This window comes from Rhinolophus hipposideros (assembly GCF_964194185.1).
Source record: "Rhinolophus hipposideros genome assembly, chromosome: 20".
NCBI classification, from domain to species: Eukaryota; Metazoa; Chordata; class Mammalia; order Chiroptera; family Rhinolophidae; genus Rhinolophus; species Rhinolophus hipposideros.
In genome coordinates, this window is record NC_138066.1 from 9,348,824 (window position 1) to 9,371,419 (window position 22,596).

General features: G+C 42.3%; 1 protein-coding gene across 1 annotated transcript in view; it reads left to right on the plus strand.

The window, feature by feature from the left end:
* PIK3R5 (phosphoinositide-3-kinase regulatory subunit 5) overlaps nt 1–22,596 on the plus strand; it is a 66,795-nt gene that overhangs the window by 17,223 nt on the left and 26,976 nt on the right. The window lies entirely within an intron of this gene.

Here is a 22,596-nt window from a genome sequence, read left to right on the forward strand (position 1 = left end):
GAGTAGCAGCCAAATAGGATTAAGGCTGCAGGCAGATTGAGGCTGGGCTCTCTCTTCCTTGCTTCCATCCATGATTCCCACCCATAGCTTGCTCCTGGTTCTGCCCCCCAGGTTGTGGTACTGGTGTGGCTCCATGGGGCTTCAGCAAGCTAGTTCTATATAGGCTTGAATTGCCCCCAGCCAGAGTGGGCGAGGCAAGGTAGCTCAATTTTCTGTGCGGACAAACCCCTCACTCCCTGCCTGGAAGAGCTGGCAGGGAAGGCTGCGGTGAGGCAGCAGGAGTGGGCAGAGGCATTACTGAGGTGGCTCTGGTTGCTGATGGTGGAGGGAAGAAGCATGGAGGTGGGGCAGGGATGGGCTTTCAGGGGGCAGCTGTGTATTTCCGGAGGGGGTTGGGCAGGCAGGGGCAGGGTATGGCTCCTGAGGAGGCTGTGAGAGGAGCAGGTGGCCAAGGTGAGAAGGGGTGGAGGTCCTGAGCTGAGGTGACTGATGACCTTCAGTCCCAGCTTGGGCACCTGCCAATCCCTCCAGGGGCTTTTGAAAGAGCCAAGGACCCTGTGAGATTCTAGCAGTAAGAGGGAGAGAAATTGAGATGGGGTGGGGAGGGATGGTGGCCAGGGGACCATTTGTGAGGAGGCGCAGGGTGTCTTGTCCTCTTTGGGCTGTCTGCTCCCAGTCTCTCAGGACACCTGGCCCCACTGGGCCCCCCTGGAACTCCTACACCCTGCTCACTGAAAATTCTCAGAGAATTCGGACAGGCCTGGGGAAGCCCACCCATGTGAATCTCTGAAAGGGTCCTCTAAGCACCAAGGGATCTTCCTCCTTTCTCTGGGGTCCTGAGGAGACTGAGGGAGCAGGCAGCAGCTGGACTCATGGGTGCTCCTGGCCTGTACCCCTGCACCTCCTTGAACTGAAGACTTTCGGGGACTGCCACATCATGTGCCCCATCCTGCCACAGGCTCTCGAAGCACAGGCCAGATGTGCAAATTCTGCAGCTGTGCCCAGGGCTGAGCACAGTACAGCTTACTTTTCTTGGAAATCATTGGTGATTTGTTAGAAAAACAGGAAACACTGGGGCTGCTGGTGTACATCTTGATTTTTTTGTTTTTGTTTTTGAACCCCTTTCATCTGTCTCAGCCTCAGGACGTTTTAAGGGTATTTCTGCCCTGCCTTGCCCTTCAAGCCTCCTCCTTATCATTCCACTCCCTCTAATGCACCCTCTGTTCTCTCTCCCTCTTGTCTCTGCCACCTTCTCCCCCCACCCCAATCACTGATGGAGGGAGGGGGCAGATCTAGGGAACCATGGCAACAGGTGTCATAATCTGATGACATATGTAATGTGGGGCATGTGCTTCTGTGGGTCAGGTTTCCCTACACCTGTCATTCTCCCCCTGCTCCCTCCCCCTGTGCTCCCCACACCTTTATCACGGTGGTTAGACCGGAAGCAGAGTTGTCTCTGTACCCTGGGACCTGGTATAGCTGGGGCAGCTGTCCTGGTGCTGACAAACAGGGGTGATGTGGCTGGAAAGGGAAATCCTTCATCCCTCCTGGGTCAGCTGGAGCTGGAGGGGCCCTCAGAAGTGACTTCATCTTTGGAGACACTGAAGCCAAGAGAGGAGGGGGGCTCTCTGAGGGCCCCCTATTGGATGCCTTGATTAAAGAGGAAGAACGGGAAGGGGGCAAAGAGGTCTGAGTCCAAGCTCTGGCTCTGCCCCAAATCACCCCCTCCCTGGCTGTGCCTCAGAAATGCTGGAGGCAAGGGTTGCGGGTGAGATGGGGGGGGGATTGTGTTTATTTTGTGCATTGGGCCTTCAGTAACGTGCCAGAAAGCGCTGCTGCTTCCTGATGCCTCTTGGCGAGTTTTTCCTGGGTCTTATCTTGTCAGAGGTGAACTCTGAGCATTCTGATGATTGCTTTGGGGGTGTAGTCAAGGCTTCTTGCTGTCCATTTCCCAACCCATAATGTGCCACTATGGGGAGGCCCATCTCCCATTTTACGGGTGAAGAAACTGAGGTCCAGAGAGGCTACATGGTTTAACCAGTTGTTCTCCCCAAGCTGGTCCCCACGAGGTGTAAAGGCCCGTGGTTCTCTGCACAAGGACCTGCTGTGCCCCCAGTTCCCCCCGTTGCTGGGCTGTGCCTTGGGTCTTCATTCAGTGCCTCTGCACCACACCTTCAGCTGGGGCCTCCCCTCTCCCAGGGGAACCGCCTTAGGGACTGCCCTTCTGAAGTCATACAAGAAGTCTGATATGAGAGATGAGAAACTCCCCAAACCTCACAGAGGGGCTGTTTTAAAAGGCATTGAACCGTCCAGAGAGACAGAGAGGATATGTCAGACTAAGACTGAGATGGGGACCATCATGAGAAATTAAAACACCATTTAGGGCGCTTCTCAGGGAAGAAGGGGGTTTGAGGAATTCTGGACTAGGGAGGGAGAGTGAGCCGGAAGGTGACCCCTGCTCACACCAGGACTCCTGAATATGGTGGATATGCAGAGGCACCAACAGGCCCTGGGAGGGGTGGGAGCACCCTCTTTTCCCTGCCTATCTTCCCATTCCTCTGGGGAGCAGAGACTCTCACCCAGGGGTCTATGGGCTTGGATGGGAAACACGTGATGTCTTTTTTTTGTACTCACGTCTAACTGATCTTTAGTATTTCCTCCTATTATGAATGTAGGCAATAAAGCATAGTCATATTACTAACACCTGTGACTTGGTCTAGATGTTTCCTTATCCAGATGTGTTCATATCACTTTGCAGTTGTGCAGGTACCTCAATGATCATTTATGCTTTTTACTATTACTTTTGCACCAACCTAATACTTCAAAGTGATAACAGTGATTAGACCCACTGCTGGAATTTGTTATTTAATGGGTTAATGAGGAGAACATATATTACCATTTCACAAATCTGATTGTTGAAAAAAATTGATGTTTATATTTCAGTGTAATTCACTTCCTTTGCAGTCCTATGTATTTTACTTCATGCATTTAAAACAATATTGTTCAGAGGGGTCTGTAAACTTCTCCAGATTGCCAAATGGGTCTAGGACACAAAAAGTTAGGAATTTCTGCTACTAGAGCAATTAGGTAAAGACTTCTAGGTATTGACAGCTAAGGAGGGCTTTAGTGTTAGGCACACCTAAGCTGACATCCTTGCTGCAGACTCTGAGAAAGTGGCTTTATCTCTCAGAGCCATAGTTTCCTTATGTGTAAATGGGGGTGAAAGGTCTACCTGGAAGGACTGTTCCATATACAAGTGTCTGTCTGGTCCCGTGCTTGGCAGGACATGGTAACTTCATCATAGGTAGTAGCTTGTGGCAGTGACAGCAGTTTATTTAGGCCCACGAGACTCAAGCAGAATTATTTTTTATTAAAGAGGAAATTCCAGGCTAGGTTCATTATTTACTGTCGCTAACGCAGACAGTAAAACGCATACTGGGATAATCTCTCATCTTTTTTTTCTTTTTTTTTTTTGGCTCTGGGGTGGGAGCAGGTAGCCCTCAGGTATCCAATGTGACTCTTGGTACATAAATTGAATTATTTAAGAAATAGTTATGGTACATCCATACAATGGAACGTTATTCAGTCATAAAAAGTACTGTTGCATGCTACAGCATGGATGAACCTAGAAAACATGCTGAGTGAAAAAAGCCAGAGGCCAAAGACCACATATTGTATGATTCCATTTATATGAAATGTCCAGAATAAGGAAATTCATAGAAACAGAGAGTATATCAGTGGTTGCCAGGTGATAAGGGGAGGGAGAATGCAAAGTGACTGCTAATATGTATGAGGTTTCTTTTTGGGTTCATGGAAATGTTTTGGATTTAGGTCGTAGTGATGGTTGTGTAAGATAGTGAATACGCTAAAAATCATAGCAGTGGGCACTTTACAATGGTGAATTTCATGTTACATTAGTTATATCTGAATTTTAAAAAGTTAAAAACCATTATCAATTCCATGGACATAACAAAGGAATACTATGAGCAAATCTATGCCCACAAATTTGAAAACTTAGGTGAAATGGACCAATTTCTTGAAAGACACAATCTATCAAATCTCACACAAAGATAGATCATCTGCATATATCTGTATCTATTAAATTTTTTTAATTATTAGTAAGCTTCCAAAACAGAAAGCACAACGACCAGATAGATGGTTTCACTGGTAAATTTTACCAAATATTTAAGGAACAAGTGGTACCAATTCTCTACAATGTATTCCAAAAAAATAGAAGCAGAAGGAATACTTCCTAATCATTATATGAGCCTTGCATTATTCTAATGCCAAAATCACCAAAGATATTATAATAAAGGAAAACTAAAAACCAGTATCTCTCATGAACATAGATGTAAAAATCCTCAACAAAATGTTAACAAACTGAATCCAACAAAGTATAAAAATAATTACACACTATGACTAAGTGGGATTTATTCCAGGTTTGCAGGCAGGTTCAACATCTGAAAATCAATTAGTGTAATCCATTACATCAACAGGATAAAGAAGAAAAAACATATGATCATGAATTAATACAGAAAACATATTTGACAAAATCCAACATGCATTCATCATAAAATCTCTCAGCAAGCTAAGAATAGAGATGGAACTTCCTCAACTAGATAAAGAATATCTACAAAAACTCTACAGCCAACATCGTACATAATGGTGAGAAACTAGGCTTTTCCCCTAAGGTTAGGAACAAGGTAAGGATGTCCCCTCTCATTCGTCCCATTCAACATTGTACTAAAAGTCATAACTAATGAAATAAAACAAGAAAAGGAAATAAAAGAATTGGGAAGAAAGAAATAAAATTATCTTTGCAGGAGACATGATTGTCTGTACTGAAAAATCCCAAAGAATTGACCAAAAAATCTCCTGGAACTAATAATCAATTATAGAAAGGTTGCAGGATTCAAGATTTATACAAAGAAATCTATTGTCTTCCTATATACCAAGAATGAGCTATTGGCATTTGAAATAAAAAAAAATATACAACATCATTTGACATTAACATCAAAAAATGAAATACTTGGGTATAAATCTAACAAAATATGTGCAAGATCTATATGAGGAATACTTCAAAACTCTGATTAACAAACTGAAAAGAAGATCTAAATAAGTGGAAAGATATCCCATGTTCATGGATAGGCGGACTCAATATTGTTAATGTGCCAGTTCTTCCTAAATTGATCTATAAATTCAATGGCATTCCAATCAAAGCCCAGCAAATTACTTTGTCTATATCAACAAACTGATTCTAAACTTGATCTATAAATTCAATGGCATTCCAATCAAAGCCCAACAAATTCCTTTGTCTATATCAACAAACTGATTCTAAAGTTTATATGGAAAGTCAAAAGACCCAGGATAGCCAAAACAATCTTGAAGAAAAAGAACAAAGTTAGAGAATGGCTATTACCTGACTTCAAGACTTACTATAAAGCTACAGTCATCAAAATAGTGATATAGGTGAGAGAATAGGCAAACAGATCAATGGAACAGAATAGAGAGCCAAGAAATAGACCTACACAAATAAAAGCAACTGATTTTGAGAAAGTAACAAAGGCAATTCAATGGAGAAAGGAGATATAGGTATAGTTATAGGTATATCTATGTGTGTGTATATATATATATATATATATATATATATATATATATATATATATATATATATATATATATATATATACATAGATATATTTTATATTTTTTTAACAAACTGCACTGGAACAATTGGGTATCCACAGCAAAACAGTGAATTGACACAGTCACCTTACACCTTTCGTAAAAATGAACCCGAAATGGATCACAAAGCTAAAGGTAAAATGCAAAACTATAAAATTCCTAGAAGATAACAGGAGAAAAACCTAGATGACCTTGGGTTCGACAATGAGTTTTTAGCTATAACACCAAAAGCGTAATCCATGAAAGAAAAATTTAATGAGTTGAACTTCATTAAAATTAAAAACTGCTCCTCAAAAGACACTGTTTAAGAGAATGAAAAGATAAGCAGCCATAGACTTGGAGACAGTATTTGCAAAACATTTATCTGATGAAGAACGTGTATCCAAAATATACAAAGAATTCTTAAAACTCAACAGTAAGAAAACAAACGATCCAATTTTAAAAAGTAGGCAAAAGATCTGAATCATTCACTAAAGAAGACATGTATGGCAAATAAGCATATAAAAAGATGCTCAACATCATAGGTCATTAGGGATTGGAAGTTAAAACAACAATGAGATACCACTACACACCTATTAGAATGGCTAAAATCCAAAACATTGACACCACCAAGTGCTGATGAGGAGGTGGAGCAATAGAAACTCTGATTCATTACTGGTAGGAATGCAAAATGGCACTGCCACTTTAGAAGACAGTTGGGCAGTTTCTTAGAAAGCTAGGAAATCTTGCCATATGATCCAGCAATCATGCTTCTAGGTATTTACCCAAATGAGCTGAAAACTTATTTCCTCACAAAACCTGCATACGAGTGTTTATAGCAGCTTTATTCATAGTTGCCAAATATTAGAAGCAACCAAGATGTCCTACAGTAGGTCAATGGATAAACAAATCATAGTCCATCCATAGAATGGAATATTATTTAGTGATAGAAAGAAATGAGCTGTGAAGCCATGGAAAGACATGGAAGGGCCTTAAATGCATATTACTAAGTGAATGAAGCCAACCTGAAAAGTACATAATGTATAATGACAACTGTTGACATTCTAGAAAAGGCAAAACTATAGAGACAGTAAAAAGATCAAGGGTTGCCAGAGGGTGTAGAGGGAAAGGGATGAACAGATAGAGCATAGGGGATTTTAGGGCAGAGAAACTATTCTGTGTGATACTGCAATGTTGGATACATTACTTTTTTTTTAATATTTGGCAAAACCCGCAGAACTGTACAACACAAGGAGTGAACCCTAACGTAAGCCATGGGCTTTAAATAGTACTGTTGGATCAATATTGGTTCAGCAGTTCTAACAAATATACCACACTATGGAAGATATTAATAGTAAGGGAAACTGTGGGCAGGCGTGGGGTGGGGGCAGAAGGAGTATATGAGAACTGTCTTTGCTTTCTGTTCAATTTTTCTGTAAACCTAAAACTGCTCTAAGACTTAAAATTAATAAAAAGTAAAAAAGAAATAACCATTTCTTTATCTCCTTACATCAACTGAAATCCAGCTCTGAGCCCCATGCACCCTGCCAGGAGCTGTCCACGAGCTCAGAGATTTTTATTTTTCTGCCACAAACCTTCCCCAAGGTAGTTGCCTTAGTAGCACAGGGACAGAGTGAGGGAAGAGAACAACATACAGAAAGAAAGAAATTAATAGCACTATACATTGTCCTGCATTCGTACTCTGTGGCCTGAGGAACAGCTCCTAGAAAGCTTGAGTTCTGACCTGAAACACTTCCTTTGTCCTCTTGCAGAGGAAATATAGGAGGAAACAGTTCTCCCAGTCAACCTGCCCACACTGTGGGTGGTCAAAAATAACTACTCGTTCAACACCTTCGAGGACTGACTCACTGGGAAGTTACAATAGACTTGATTTCCCCTTAAGGCCTGAGGAATCTCCCCTACTGCTTATATGGTCATAACATCATGGCCACATAATTTGAGTGGGGAGTTTGGTTTGCACACACATGTAACTATCCAGGGAGAATCCGGCTGGGTCCTCTGCTAGACACTGGAGTTAGAGTTGTTCACATGGTGGACAGGCCACTGTCATCAAAGCTGAAAGTCCAGTAGAGGAGACAATTATAACATAGGCATAAGGAAAGCAGAGAGGTTGTCATGGGTGCCCAACCCAGCCTGGGGGTCAGGAGGCCTTCCCTGAAAAAGTGACCTTGTAAATGGAAGACAGAAAAAAATGCGTATTAGGAGCCTCATCAAAAGCAGAGAAAGATGATGGGAATGTTTCAGGCAGAGGGAGCACACTCAGGAAGAGGTTCATTATGAAGAGAAAAGGTGAAGGTATTAGACTGGTCAGGGAGAAAGGGCTCAGACTTCTTGGGGTCGTGTAAACCGTGTTAGGGTTTCAAACTTTGTCCTAAGGCATTGGAAAACCAAGAGAAAGCTTTAAGGGGCAGGGAGGAAATGACAATCAGGTGCGCTTTTTCATAGACAACTGTACACAGAACAATGTCTATGCTATGATCTTATGTGTGTAAGAGGAAACTGCATGTGTGTGGGTGTGTATGTGGGCATATAAATGCTTCAAAAGGACTGGAAGGGTAAAAGGCCAAACTGAGGTGGAGAATGTGTGTGTGTTTGAAAAAGGAAAGTGGAGCTCAGGTAAATGGTCAGGCAAATAAAACCTTAAAGACTTATTCTATACACTTAGTATTGCATGACAAGTTAAAAACATTTTTATTGAGGTATGGTTTACGTACAGTGAAATGCACAAATTTTGCTATACAGTTTGATGAGTTACAGAAAATATATGAGGTCTGACAATGAAATTCACGAACTTGTTGATGTTGTTAACCTCTTTTGATATCATAGGGATTATTCATTATGAACTTGTACCAACTGGACAAACAGTTAACCAAGTTTACTATTTGGAAGTGCTGAAAAGGCTGCATGAAAAAGTTAGACAACCTGAACTTTTCACCAACAATTCATGGCTCTTGCATCACGACAATGCACCAGCTCACACAGCACTGTCTGTGAGGGAGTTTTTAGCCGGTAAACAAATAACGGGAACACCCTCCCTACTCACCTGATCTGGCCCCCAATGACTTCTTTCTTTACTCAAAGATAAAGGAAATATTGAAAGGAAGACATTTTGATGACATTCAGGCCGTCAAGGGTAATACGGTGACAGCTCTGATGGCCATTCCAGAAAAAGAGTTCCAAAATTGCTTTGAAGGGTGGACTAGGCGCTGGCGTTGGTGCATAGCTTCCCAAGGGGAGTACTTCCAAAGTGACTGTAGTGATATTCAGCAATGAGGCATGTACATAGTACTTTTTCTAGGATGAGTTCCCGAACCTAATTGTCCGACCTTGTATACACCCATGTAACCTGTACTCCTATCAAGATACAGAATATTTCCATCATCCCAAGAAGTTCCCTCATGCTCATTCCTGGTCAACTCTCCCTGACCCATCCAGAGACAACTACCATTTTGGTTTATTTTACCATAGATTAGTTTTACCTGGTCTAGAACTTCTTGTAAATGGAACCATAGATTAGCTATCATTTTGTGTCCAGTTTCATTCGTGCAGCATGTTTTTGGTATCAGTCATGTTGTTACATGCATTAGTGGTTTGTTCTTTTTTCATTCCTTGTATTGCTAAGTAGTAATGTATTATATGAGTATACCAAATATGTTTATCCATTCTCCTGTTGATGGATTGGGTTGTTTCCAGAATTAAGGTTAGTGTGAATAAAGCTGCCATGAACATTTTTCCGTAAGTCTTTTTGTCGACATGTGTTTTCATTTATTTGGGGTAAAGAAGTAGAATTATTGGGTCAAAATGATAGGTATTTACTAACTTTATGAAACTGTCAAACTGATTTTCAAAGTGGTCGCATCATTTTATGATTCCATCAATAATGTGTGGTTGCTCCATATCCTCACCAGATTGGTATTGTTCATCTTTTTAATTTTAGCTATTCTAGTAATGTAAGCTCATTGTGGTTTTAGATCTGAGTTCTTCTAATGGCTAATAATCATAAGCGTATTTTCATGTGTTTATTGACCATTTAGATGTCTTTTGTGAGAAATGAAAATTTATATTCACACAAAAAACCTGTGCATGAAGGTTTCTAGCAGCTTTATTCTGAATAGCCCCAAACTGCAAACAACCCGGATGTTCTTCAATGGGTGGATAATTAAACAGAGGGGATCAAATATCCGAAAAGCTGGCACATCCATTTGGGTGTTAAACTAATCAGCCATGATGCAAGCTCTGCTTATCTTCTGTAGAGATTTTGGCCTGAACCGAAGTCTTGATTTCCTTAACTCATTTCCCTCTGATTTAGACATAATGTCAATCCCCGACTCTGGCCAGTCAGAATTTGTTTTCAGTTTGGATTATGTGCATATGTCTTCCTTGTTTCTAGTCTTCATGAGTGTATTCAGTAAGAAGTTGGGAGAGATGATATCAAGGCATGCTGTCCTAATGTCATAGTAAATAGCCCCGTAGAGTCCTAGAGAGTTTTAGACTGCTTTAAATGGGACCCTTGAAATCAGTGTCTGTTTCACAAAAAGTTGTAAAAATCACACCTGGCCAAGTCTCAGGAAGCAAGTCTGATTTCAGTTCTGTCCACAAACATTGATGGTTTCTATTTTTGTTAGAGAAGTTTCTCTTCCACTAGTAAACCATATTTGTGAATGGGATAGAGAGGGGAAAGGCGAGCTGTTTTTCTTATATAATTGGGCAAGAGTTTAAAGAGAATAGGAGACTGAAAAAGATGGATATTCTGGTGTCTGAGAGCAATTACGTGCTGTTGTGTGAACAGAGAGATAATGGAGGTGGGAAATGATTTTCACCTGGGAGTGAAGGCAAGCTGGTGGAGAGAGGAGAGAATGGATTAGACCAGTCTGTACTCAATGTTGTTCACTGGTAAAGCATCTGGAAGTCCCAATGCTCCATACAATCTTCTTTGCCCCAAACTACTATGAAACATTCACGCCTGTCTTACAAACTAGAAATGGCTCTGCAGAACGCACGCAGCCTATAATGAATGCAATTTGTTACAACCACAATCTTTTTCCACATCCAGGAAACCCAGAAAGCTACCAACATATGTGTAATTGCCCTTTCCGAGTTTTTACATTTACATTCATTCGTTGCTTTGTTGCTCTGCAATTGCTTGTTGGCAAACCAGACAGGCTGTATATTTGAGAGGTGGCAGCATTAAATAGTCTCCAGGGCCAGATGCCCATGGTTCAGCGTAGGGGTCCAGAGAATTTCGTTGCTGCCTGGAGTTTATACACTTGGTAGATTCTTGTAATCTTTCTCTGGTTCCTCGTCTTCTCAGTAATTTCAGTTTGCACATCTCTAGCTCCGTTACAGAGAAGCTAAATTGCCTATGACACTCCAAGAAAGGACATACATCACTTACCAGCTAAGAGAACATTCTGTGCCTCAGTGTCTTTATCTTTACTGTGGGAAAAAGAGAGTATCTACCGCATGTGGATGCGATGAGTTAATTTATAGAAAGCACTTGAAACAGTGCCCAGCACATAATAAGCCCTCAATTAACATTAGCTGCCATTATTATAATTATTATATGTGAAGGCAGCATCATGCCTCCTCTTTTCCTTGCTGTACTCTTCTAGATGATTACCTGGGTAGAAGGGAGTCAGGTAGACCTGGGTTCAAATTCTGCCTAGGGTACTTGCTACTCGTGTGACCTTGGGAAAGTCATTTAGCTGCCAGGAAGCTGCACTTTCCTCATCCTTGTACATTCAGAGTTTTAGGGGTTGTTCGGAATCAATGAGGTCATGTGCTTTAAGCCCTAAGCACAGTATCTGGCAGTCAGGGCTGCATACATGTTAGCATGTCTCCTCTTCCCTCCTCCATTCCTCATCTCACTTCTTGGTCTTAACCACAGCGTTGTCTTCCTGAGCATTTCTGGGCCCTTTCCTTGGTAAAAGAAGAGCGTGAGCAAAGTTGGGAAGTAGACAAATGCTCATCTATGCTCCCTTAGTGGTTCTCCCTTTTGGCACACTTCCACTTCATCCTGCTCCCTCCCTGCTCCCTGCACCCCCCAACCCACACACCATCTCCACCTACCTTTTCATATTTTCTCCCTCTCCTGGCCCTGGAGTCCTTCCTCTGCCCATTATCCACTGTCGCTGCCGTAATAGACTCATTTGTTAGCTAAATGTCCCTCCAGGAATCTTGTATCTTGAAAAATAAGTCAGAACAGAGGAAATGAGTAACCCTAATTCATGGGGAATGAATCACTGACAATGAGAATTCAGGCACTTTTGGGGCAAGACTTTGTCCCTGGAAGCTTCAAATTATAGCACAGAGGTGAAACCGCATACTTAGTCCTTTGAGAGTCTGGAAAACAGTAGAAATGATTTCCTGTGAAGACGGCATAGGAAAGAACGTGGGCTACGGGAGTCAAGCCAACTTTGGATGTGCTTCCAGCTCAGGCCATAGGAACTATGGCTGCAGGAGCTTGGGCAAATAAATGGCTGACTCTCCCTGTAATACAGGAATTGCGGAAAACTATGATTATGTCCCTGGGTGATTATGATCATTAAACTAGATAGTCAAATGAAAGTGCCCAGAATGGTACCTGACGTAGAGCAGCCACTCAGTAATAGCCAATCTGCCTGCGTGCACCCATCCTTCCTGCCTTCTTTTCTTCCTTCCTTCCTTCCTTCCTTCCTTCCTTCCTTCCTTCCTTCCTTCCTTCCTTCCTTCCCATTCTCTAGGTTGAAACTTATAGACAATTGACATTCCTATGTAACATAACAAAGATGCTAATTTTTTTTTAAACTCCTTTTAAAAATTGTGGTAAGATACATGACATAAAATTTACCATCGTAACCATTTTTAAGTGTATAGTTCAGTAGTGTTAAGTCCATTCACATTGTGCAACCCATCTACAAAACACTTTTCATCTTGGAAAACTGGAACTCTGTACGCCTTAACCAATAACTCCCCATCCTCCACTCTGCCCCCCGCCACCAGCGCCAGCTTCTGCAATCACCATTCTACTTTCTGGCTCTATGAATTTAAGTTGTCTAGGTATCCCATATAAGTGGAATCAAACTGTATTTTCCTTTTTGTGACTGGCTTATTTCACTTAGCATAATGTCCTCAAGGTTCATCTATGTTGTAGCGTGTATCCGAATTTCTTTCCTTTTTAAGACCAAATAATACTCTACTGTATGTATATACCCATTGTGTTTAACCACTCATCTGTCGATGGCCACTTGGGTTGCTTCTATCTTTTGGTTCTTGTAAAGAATGCTGCTATGAACAGGAGTGTACAGTATCTGTTCAAGTACCTCATTTCAATTCTTTTGGGCATATACCCAGAAGTAGAATTAGTGGATCATATCATATGTCTATTTTTAATTTTTTGAGGAATCACCATACTGTTTTCCATAGTGGCTGCAGCATTTTACATTCCCACCAACAGTGCCCAAAGGTTCCAATTTCTTCACAGCCTTGCTAACACTTTGTTTTGTTTTGTTTTGTGTTTGATACTAGCCATCCTAATGGGCGTGAGATTGTATCTCATTGTGATTTTGATTTTCATTCCCTAATGATTAGTGTTGCTGACCATCTTTTCATGTGCTTCTTGGCCATTTGTATATCTTCTTTGGAGAAATGTTTATTCAAGTCGTTTGTCCATTTTTAAATTGGATTGTTTTGCTTTTGCCATTGTTTAGTTCATAGGAGTTCTTTATATATTCTGGATATTAGCTCCGAACCTGACAGATAGTTTGCACATTTTTCCCCTTCTACTGTAGGTTGCCATTTCACTCTGTTGTTTCCTTTGATGCCCAGAGTTTAAAATTTTGATGAAGTCCAATTTATCTGTTTTTTCTTTTGTTGCCTGTGCTTTTGGTGTCATGCCCAAGAAATCATTAACAAATCTAAGGTAATGAAGCTTTTCCTCTATGTCTCTATGTTTTTTACTTAGAGTTTTATAGTTTAAGCTCTTTACATTTAGTCTCTGATCCATTTTGAAGTAATTCTTTATGATAATTCAATTTTCCTGTCTCACAACAGGGAATGCATTTCCGTTTCTTTGCCTCTTCATTAAAATCTTGCACATCTTTAAAGTTTACTTTCTCTTATTATTATTTGTTGTTGTTGTTGCTATTATATGTGGGGTCTTTTTCCAATGTAATTTCTGTTTTTCATTTGTATAATTGAATGAAAATATAATTGAATTTCTATTTTAATTTGTACTCAACCACCTTACCTAATTCTATTTTTTGTTATAGCCATTTTTCAGTTGATTAGTTTGGGTTTCTATAAACATTTTGAGGGTGAAAAAACTGAATTATGCCAATTTTACACATCACAGAGCTATAATTCATAGTGAGCCTCTGTGAATTACATATGACATATAAAGTCTTAGAAAGTACCTCACCCACACACTCATCCTGAAGTTACTCAAAATACCCCAGCTGATCAAGAAATGAATCACAATAAAGAACTAGGGATGGCAATGGTACAAAACACACAGAACAGTGAGCAATGCAATAAATCAAATTTAAAGCCATTGTCCAAAACAAACAAACAATTGCTGTTATTATAGTTACACATTTACTATAAATGTCAAAAATAATTGTTAAAAGAATTGAGATGTTGTGTAAAAATCTTTAATACAAATCCGGACCTGTGTTTTAAAAGAAAACATAATGTTACAACATTAAGAAGGGCTAAAATCACACATTCAGAAATAATTTTTAAAATTATGTAGGAAGTTTAGATCTAAATCTTTGCTCCTAAAATTTTAAAGTTTTATTAAAATGAATGATATTGACAAAAATGTAAATTCACAAAATTGACACGTGAGGATGTTGAATACCTGAACAGCCCAAAAACTCCAGAAGAAATTAGAAAAAGGATTCCAACAATAACCTTAAGGAGAAGTGCTGAGGTGCTTTACTGGTGGGCAACAGAGGCTGGTTCTCATCTAAGTAGGAGGAGCTGTGACTGACTATCCTGGGGTTCTAGGCTCCGATTCTAGTTATGAATTTGCCACTTTCTAATCTGAGCAAGTCCCCTCACTGCTCAGAGCCTCCGTTTTTTATCTGTAGAATGAGAGCACTGCACTGAATGATCTCTAAGGTGTCCTCCTAGTCTTACAGTCTAGGTATAATGTATACCTATAGTCTAGGTTTATATATATCGTGTCTGTATATGTGTGTGTCTAAAATAGGAAACATTGCTTTCCAAACCTGACTGCATCAGAAGCATTCAGAGAGTGCTTTATTTCTTAGCCCAATCTCAAAGGCATCTAGAGTTGCACAGCAGAATTTTGTATGTTAAGAAAATACCCTGATAGTTAACAGATAGCATTTATTGAAGGTTTATAATGTGCCATACAGTAGTCTAAACTATTGCATACATTAACTCATTCTGCTCACCTTCAGTTCCTGCAGACCCCCAAAACACACCTGGCATGGTCTGTCCTTTTAGATGACACCAAAGCAATGATAGATACAAATGCAAACTGGACGTCAACACCTTATGGTAACATTTGGTCACAGGTGTCATCAAGATGTTCCAGACTATATTAACTACTAACTCTTTCCAGATTGCCATCAAAATGAAAACACAACCATTCTCACAGAGAGCCCTCAGAAACTCTCCAAGAACCCCAGAGATTCTCAACTTCAGTTTAGAAACATCGAGTTAGGGGATTTTAAGACAGCCAGCCCTACACTGGTCCACCCACCAGTAATTAGGAACTGTGACTACACATGAAATAGCAACTTTAAGCAAGTTCATGAAGGGCGACAAGGCATTGGATAGCCACCTAGAAAGATATATAAAGGCTATGTTAGATTATATAACTGTGTAAAGGGTTGGAGAGCTATGTACGTGCCCTCCACTCAGCTTCCCCTAATGTTCACAACTTACATAACACAGTGCAGTTATCAAAACCAGGTACATCTGGTATAATACTAGAAACTAAACTACAGACTTTATTTGGATTTTAGCCGTTTCCCCACTGATGTCCCCTTGTAGTTTCAGAATCCAGTCCATGATCCCATATTGCACTTAGTTTTTGTGTCTCTCCGTCTCCTTCAATCTGACAGTTCCTCAGTCTTTCCTTATTTCTTATGACCTTGACACTTTGTGAGGTCATTTATTATTTTGTTTTATTTTAAGAATTTCTCTCAATTGGTTATTATTTTAAGAAATTTATTTTAAGAATTTCTCTCAATTGGTTATTATTTTAAGAAATTTATTTTAAGAATTTCTCTCAATTGGTTATTATTATTATTATTATTATTAGTTTCAGTATACAAAAAAGGATAGTGATTAGACATGTATATACCTCACAAAGTGGTAACTCCAATAAGTCTATTACCCATCTGACACTGTGCATAGTTATTACAATATGATTGACTATTCCCTATGCTGTACTTTACATCCCTGCAACTATTTTTTTTAAATTATAGTTGGCATTCAGTAGTATTTTATATCAGTTTCAGGTGTACAATGTAATAGTTAGACATTTATATAATTTATGGAGTAATCCCCCTGATAAGTCTAGTACCCACCTGACACTATACATAGTTTTTACATTATTGACTATATTCCCCATAGTGTACTTTACATCCCTATGACTATTTTGTAGCTACCAATTTCTACTTCTTCATCCCTTCACCTTTCTCACTGAGCCTCCCAACCTCCCTCTCATCTAGTAACCATCAGAGAAATGCAAATTAAAACCACAATGAGATACCACCTCACACCTGTCACAATGGCCATCATCAATAAATCAACAAACAAGTGTTGGCGAGAGTGTGGAGAAAAGGAAACCCTCATGCACTGTTGTTGGGGTTGCAAATTGTTGCAGCCACTTTGGAAAACAGTATGGAGGTTCTTCAAAAAATTAAAAATAGAACTACTTTATGACCCAGCAATTCCACTCTTAGGTATTTATTCAAAGAAATCCAAAGCACTAATTCCATAAGATACATGCACCCCTATGTTCATTGCAGTGTTATTTACAATAGCTCAGATATGCAAGCAACCTAAGTGTCCAACAATAGACGAATGGATAAAGAAAAAGTGGTACATACATACAATGGAATATTACTCAGCCATAAAAAAGAATGAAATCTTACCATTTGCGACAACATGGGTGGACACAGTGGGTATTATGCTAAGTGAAATAATTCAGACAGAGAAAGACAAATAGCATATGATCTCACTTATATGTGGAATATAAACAACAAAATAAGTGAACAAACAACACAGAAACAGACTCATAGATACAGGTATCAGTTGGGTTTTGAATGATGTTTTCTCATGGTGAGATTGTAGTTATGCATTTTTGGAAGCATCCCACAGAAGTGATGTCATGTCCCTCTTAGTGCACCATATCAGGGGATACATGATGGTGATATGTCTCACAATTGGTGATATTAAACTTTGATCTTGAGGTTAAGCTGGTGCAGGGTTTCTCCACTCTAATGTTATTATTTTCCCCTTTGTAATTGATTAATTTCTTGAGGGAAAATACTCTGGGACTGTGCAAATATCCTGTTTGCTCTCAGATTTTCACCTACGGATTTTATCATTCATCGGTGGCTCGTGCCTGCCAAATTATTACAATTGTGTTTACCTAACGGTGATTTTGTATTTCTCTCATTTTCCCCACATTTATTAATTAAAATTCTTTTGTAAAGGAGAACCGTTCCTTCTCCTCCATTTATTTTTATTTTATTTTATTATTTATAACAGTAGGATAGAATCATGGGTGTTTACTTCAACCTATGAATTATAACCCAACCCTTTTGTTACATAGTTTTTCAAATTATCCTGCCTTTGGCCATTGAAAGCTCCTTCAAGCTAGCTCCTAATATCCTTTTGACACTCCCTAACCTTGTACAAGTATTGACATATTCTGGCATTACAAGATGTTCCACGTTTATCTTGTATATTTCCCACCCCAGTTCTAGAATCGGCCATTTCTCTACAGACTTGGTTGTTTCGATTGGAGAGCGGTATTTAGAAATCAAGATCTGGGCAGCAGGTATGCTCATTGTTACTGGGACATTGTTATTTCTAGGCTCTCAAAGCAGACAGAGCTTGAAATTATATGTATGCGTACACAATCTTTTTTTTACATCTACGCATATATATCTGTGTATACCTTAAAAACCATGAGTTCATATTGATTTCGCCAATTCCAGTTCAACACCATAAGGTTGATTCATTCTAGACCTCCCCACTTTTCCTTATCTGTAACTTCTTTCTCCAACAGTGAAAAACTAGCTCTGTCTCTATGATGTATTTATTTATTTGTTCAATCCTAGCATACACATAAAGAAGTTTCAGGATTTTTAACCCACATCCCTGTGAGAAACAGGTATAATAACTAGAAAACAATATTTGTATATACTTCTTTTTGTCTTTAGCCTTATAGTATCCAATCAAAATCCTATTTTCCAAAGTTCCTCGGAGTAGTTCTTTCACTCCCTATCCCTTTCGATGTGGTCATGTTAATCACTTATCATATAGTTAGGTTAATTTCTTATTGTTTGTATTCCATTTTTGCCCTCACCCCAATATCCTGTTTCATTCCAGTCGTGTATTTAATTTGGGTTATGTAACATGGTGCTATGGTTCTAAGAGTCAAAATGATACAGGAATTCCCGGGAAATGTGGCTCCTCCTCATCCTTGCCCCCCACCTCACGCCCCTCTCCTCTCCACCCCTTTCTCACTCCAATCTCCTTAGTTTCTGGTGTATCTTTCCTGTATCGGAAATGAGAATTTTAAAAATTAGGTCGCAGAAGAAATTCTGCCTTATGCAGTCATAAGGAGAGTGTGGGCAGGAAGGGAGGTTAAGCCACAGGGGACAATAGGAGGGGGGAAAGGGAAGAGTGACCCAGAACTGAGGCAGGTGAGGTCCGTGCAGGACCACTTGCCTTGGTGTCTCTATTATTCCCACCTGTGGGACCAAGGCTTCAACGCATGGGCTTGGGATGTTCCAGAGCACCAGAGAAGCAGTGCGGAGAGCCCGCCAGAGCCTGGAGATCCCTGCTTCCCTTCCTATGAGGTGTGGGCCCTCCACTTCTGCCTTTCTGCCCTGTTTGAGAAGTCCCCCAAGAAAAGAAGCCCTCCTCCCTGCCCCATGTGGGGCTGCCTCCAGAAGCGGGACCCTGACCCTCTGACTAGTCCTGCACGTTGCCGAAGATGACCCGTTTTGCATCATGGGGTCATGTCTACAAGCGGAGGTCTGCCTCTCCAAACTGTCCTGTTCAGAGTCCCCAGTAAAGACTCATCCTTCCTGGGTCAGAAGAGGAACGTGGAGATGGGGGCAAGCCCCGATGTTGGGGCAAGCCCCCGTGGATGGGGGAGGGCATTCCCATTCCCAGAAGCCAGGAGTGGGCTGCCAGGGGGAAGCCAGGCCTTGCTTGCCAAGGCTTTGAAAAAAGGCATCATCCCTGGAGAGAGAGGGATGCCACTTTCTTCCCCCGTCATCTCCGCCCCAAAGCCCCTGGGGTTATGCTGACTAGTCACAAGAAACGGCTGAAGATTGACTCATCAAACGGATGTGAGCGTGCCAAAGGACCAGGCCGTGAGCTGGGTTAACCTCCAGGGTAGCTCAGCTGAGGATCCCCAGCTGGGCCCCCACCCCCCGGGGCTCCCAGGGCCCAGCACCTTGGGCAAGTCCTGCCTCTCAGAGGAGAGTGGGGCAAGCTCTAGATGGCCTCAGGATGCCAGGGAGGCTGGCACACCAGGAACTCTGCACAATGCCCATCTGTAGAGAAGGCCTTGATTGCCTCCAGTGAACAGCCAGGGACACTGAGACTAGGAGTTGGGAAAGTTGCAAGGGCTGGGAGAAGGGAAGAAACATGGTCCAGCAGGTGTTAGAGGCGTGTGGAGAGCAGCCTTGAGTCTCTGTGAAGGATACTGTGTTCTGACCCCCTAAGGATGGGGGTGAGGCAGAAGGGGCTTTGGCTGAGACTGTTCATTTGCATCTTGGGTTTATGTCAGTTACAGTGGGACACAATAGGGCAGAGTGACTCATTCCTACCTCCTTACACTTGTCCATTGCAGCAGAGCTGGGCGGAGGGGTCTTTAAACCCAGTTCTCATGGTAAAACCCTTGCTCCAGACTAGAGACACCAGGGCCCCATGAGTCACCATCGTCATTGCCCAGGTCAACCAAGAGTGCTGCTTCTGTGAGCCCTGGTCCTCTCTCTGGAGTGTGGGCAGCTGTGTAGACAGACATGGTGGCCCCAAGATCCCCAGCTATTGGGAGTGTGGGTCTCTTAAAACAAGATCATGCTATAGTTAATCGAGTCTTCATTTATGGGGTGGAAGCATGAATTGATTTTATTTTTCTTCCAGTAACTGCATTTGACCGTGCTGAGGAGCAGTATGTGACAGTGGTCAAGAGCCAGACTCCCTGGGTTCATACCCTGGCTTTGCCACCTCCTAGCTGTGTGACCGGAGACCAGTTGTTTAACTTCTCTGTGCCACAGACTTCCCAGCTCTTTATCCAGCCCCCTGCAACTTCCCCCAAAGATGGTCCAACCTGTAGTGGCTTCTTACTGCTAAGCTTCCCTCACCTGCTGGGGGCCCTTCCAGGTGAAGTATCAACAAAACAGCTTAAATCCAGTTTTTGTTCCTAGTATGCACCGCCCCTCAACACACACACACACACACACACACACACACACACACACACACAGCCCACCTTGTTGGCTTACCCAACAGTGGGCCTGCAAGCTGCCCCACAGCTGTTCCTCTCAGCTCTGCCATGGCTCACGGGGAGTGCTGGCTGTGTAGAGTGAACTGAGAACAATGGAGTGTCCCCGCCCCCCGGCAGCCAAAATAAGGGATTCTCTTAAAGCCCCTGTACCCTTGGCCGATGACCCCTCCTCTCTTCCCAGTGTTGTTGTACTGATGCAGGCAGGTGGGCAGCTGTGCTGGTTGCTAGCAAGACCCACGGCATGGTTGCTTGTCCCCATCCCTTACAGCTCACTGTGCCCCTCAGAATTTCAGCCTGTAGGTCATCAGGAAGCTTTTGTCCTCTCAGAGGGCGTTGGCTGCAGTTTGAGAACACGGAAGTCCTACTTGATGCCCTTCTGTGGATACCCTTGTTGATCGTCCCAGTTTGGCCTCACCCCAGGCTGCCCCTCCTCTTCTCTGGGTATGAGCTTCCCCTTCTGTGACATGAAGGACTTGCAGGGGGCTGACCGCTGAGCTCTCTCCAAGAACTAGCCTGGGGCTAAAGGGAAGAAATCAGCCTGTGGAGACAAAGGCCTGTTGATGACATCCAGGCCAACCATTCATGTTCCAAACTCATCCTTTTGAAGGTGCCAGGTCTTCCAGCTTCTCCAGCAGGTGCCGTTAACTCTGAGCCTGAATAGGACCAGGCTTGAGAGGGTCTTGTGTATTTGGGCTGCAGCTGAAGGCAGAAGGGTGAGGCCTTATCACAAGTGTTCATTCCCAGGGACACACATCTACGTCAGTACTGGCACAATCCAGGTGAGGGAGAAGCCCAAAAGCCTGAAATCGGCCCAGCCTGGCTCAGGGTCAGTGGACTCACTGCCTGGACTACCTGAAGAAGAGTCAATAGACATAAGGCCCAAAGGTGACTGTGAAAGTCCCCCCCTAGAAGGGCCCAAAGACAACTTTGCAATCCAGGTGCCACCAATGGAAATGCCCAAGGTCCATGGTCCTGCATCACCAGGGAGGGATTTCCTGAACTCAATCTGCCACCTTAGCAGCTGGAAGGTGTGGGACCTGGAAGTCTGGTCTGTGCTGCAGGGTCTTAGTCATTGCCAGGCTCGTTCTTGTGCCCAGACCTTTGCACATGCTGTCTCCTCTTTCTGGAATATTCTTCCTCCTAACTTCACTCCTGGCTTCCTCACTTGGCTTCAGTGTCCCTTCTGAGACGCTTCCCTGACCTCCTACAACCTTGAGTGGGCTCCCCTTTTGGCCTCCTCCCAGCACCATCTCTTTCTTCATGGCATGATGACCTTCTGCAGTGACCTCTTTCTTGGTCTGTTAAGTTGTTTGATGTCTCTGTCCTTCACAAGGAGCTTGCCTGCTTCACTGCTGGCAAGTGCAAATTCACCGCTGTGTCACTAGTGCCTGACACATAGTAAATGGTCACTGCATATATGAAAGAATAAATGCATGCGTGCTGCTTCCTGTGTGCCCACCTCTGTACCATCCCAGGGTCATCACTGAAGTCACGTGATGCTGGACCGCTCACAAAGGGCTTGTGTTTCCCTGGGCACGTGGTTCCTCCCAGGTTGGGAGAGTAGGAAGATTTGCCTACTGGGCCCTCCGTGAGCCAAATGCTCCCGTCATGCAGCTGAGTCCAAGTTAGGATTTCATAGCTCTTTGCATGTTGTTTGCATGGTTCAGCTCTGAGCTCTCTGCTTCTGCTTGTGGTTTCCCGGGCCATCCCCAGTTCCACAGAGCTGGACCACTGTTTCCTCAGCTTCCTTCTATGACCTGGCCTGATGGGCCATCAATAGGGTCTGACTGGAAGGGTGAATGCAGTGAAATTCCTGAGGGAAAGAGTGATTTTGGCAAAGACTGCGGCATGATCATTTTCATGTCTTGAAATCTTACTCAGTACATCCACTATGGCATTTAATCTTCCCAGCAGCCTCATGGCATCAGTACCCTCATCCCATTTTATAGACAACTAAACTGAGGCTCAGAAAAGTTTAAAAATTTGTCCAAAGTCTCATGACCAACAAATATCAGATTTGAGATTTAAGTCCAAGTCTGTTTACACCAGAGGCCAAGCTTATTCACTGTGCTAAATTACCTGTCTTGGCTTCCCCAGGGACCCAGGGGCCCTCACACATAACGAAGCAGCTGGGCTGATCCTGCTGGAGGCTCTCAGAATTTGGCACTTTCCACAGTTCCCCATCTACTTCTTAAATC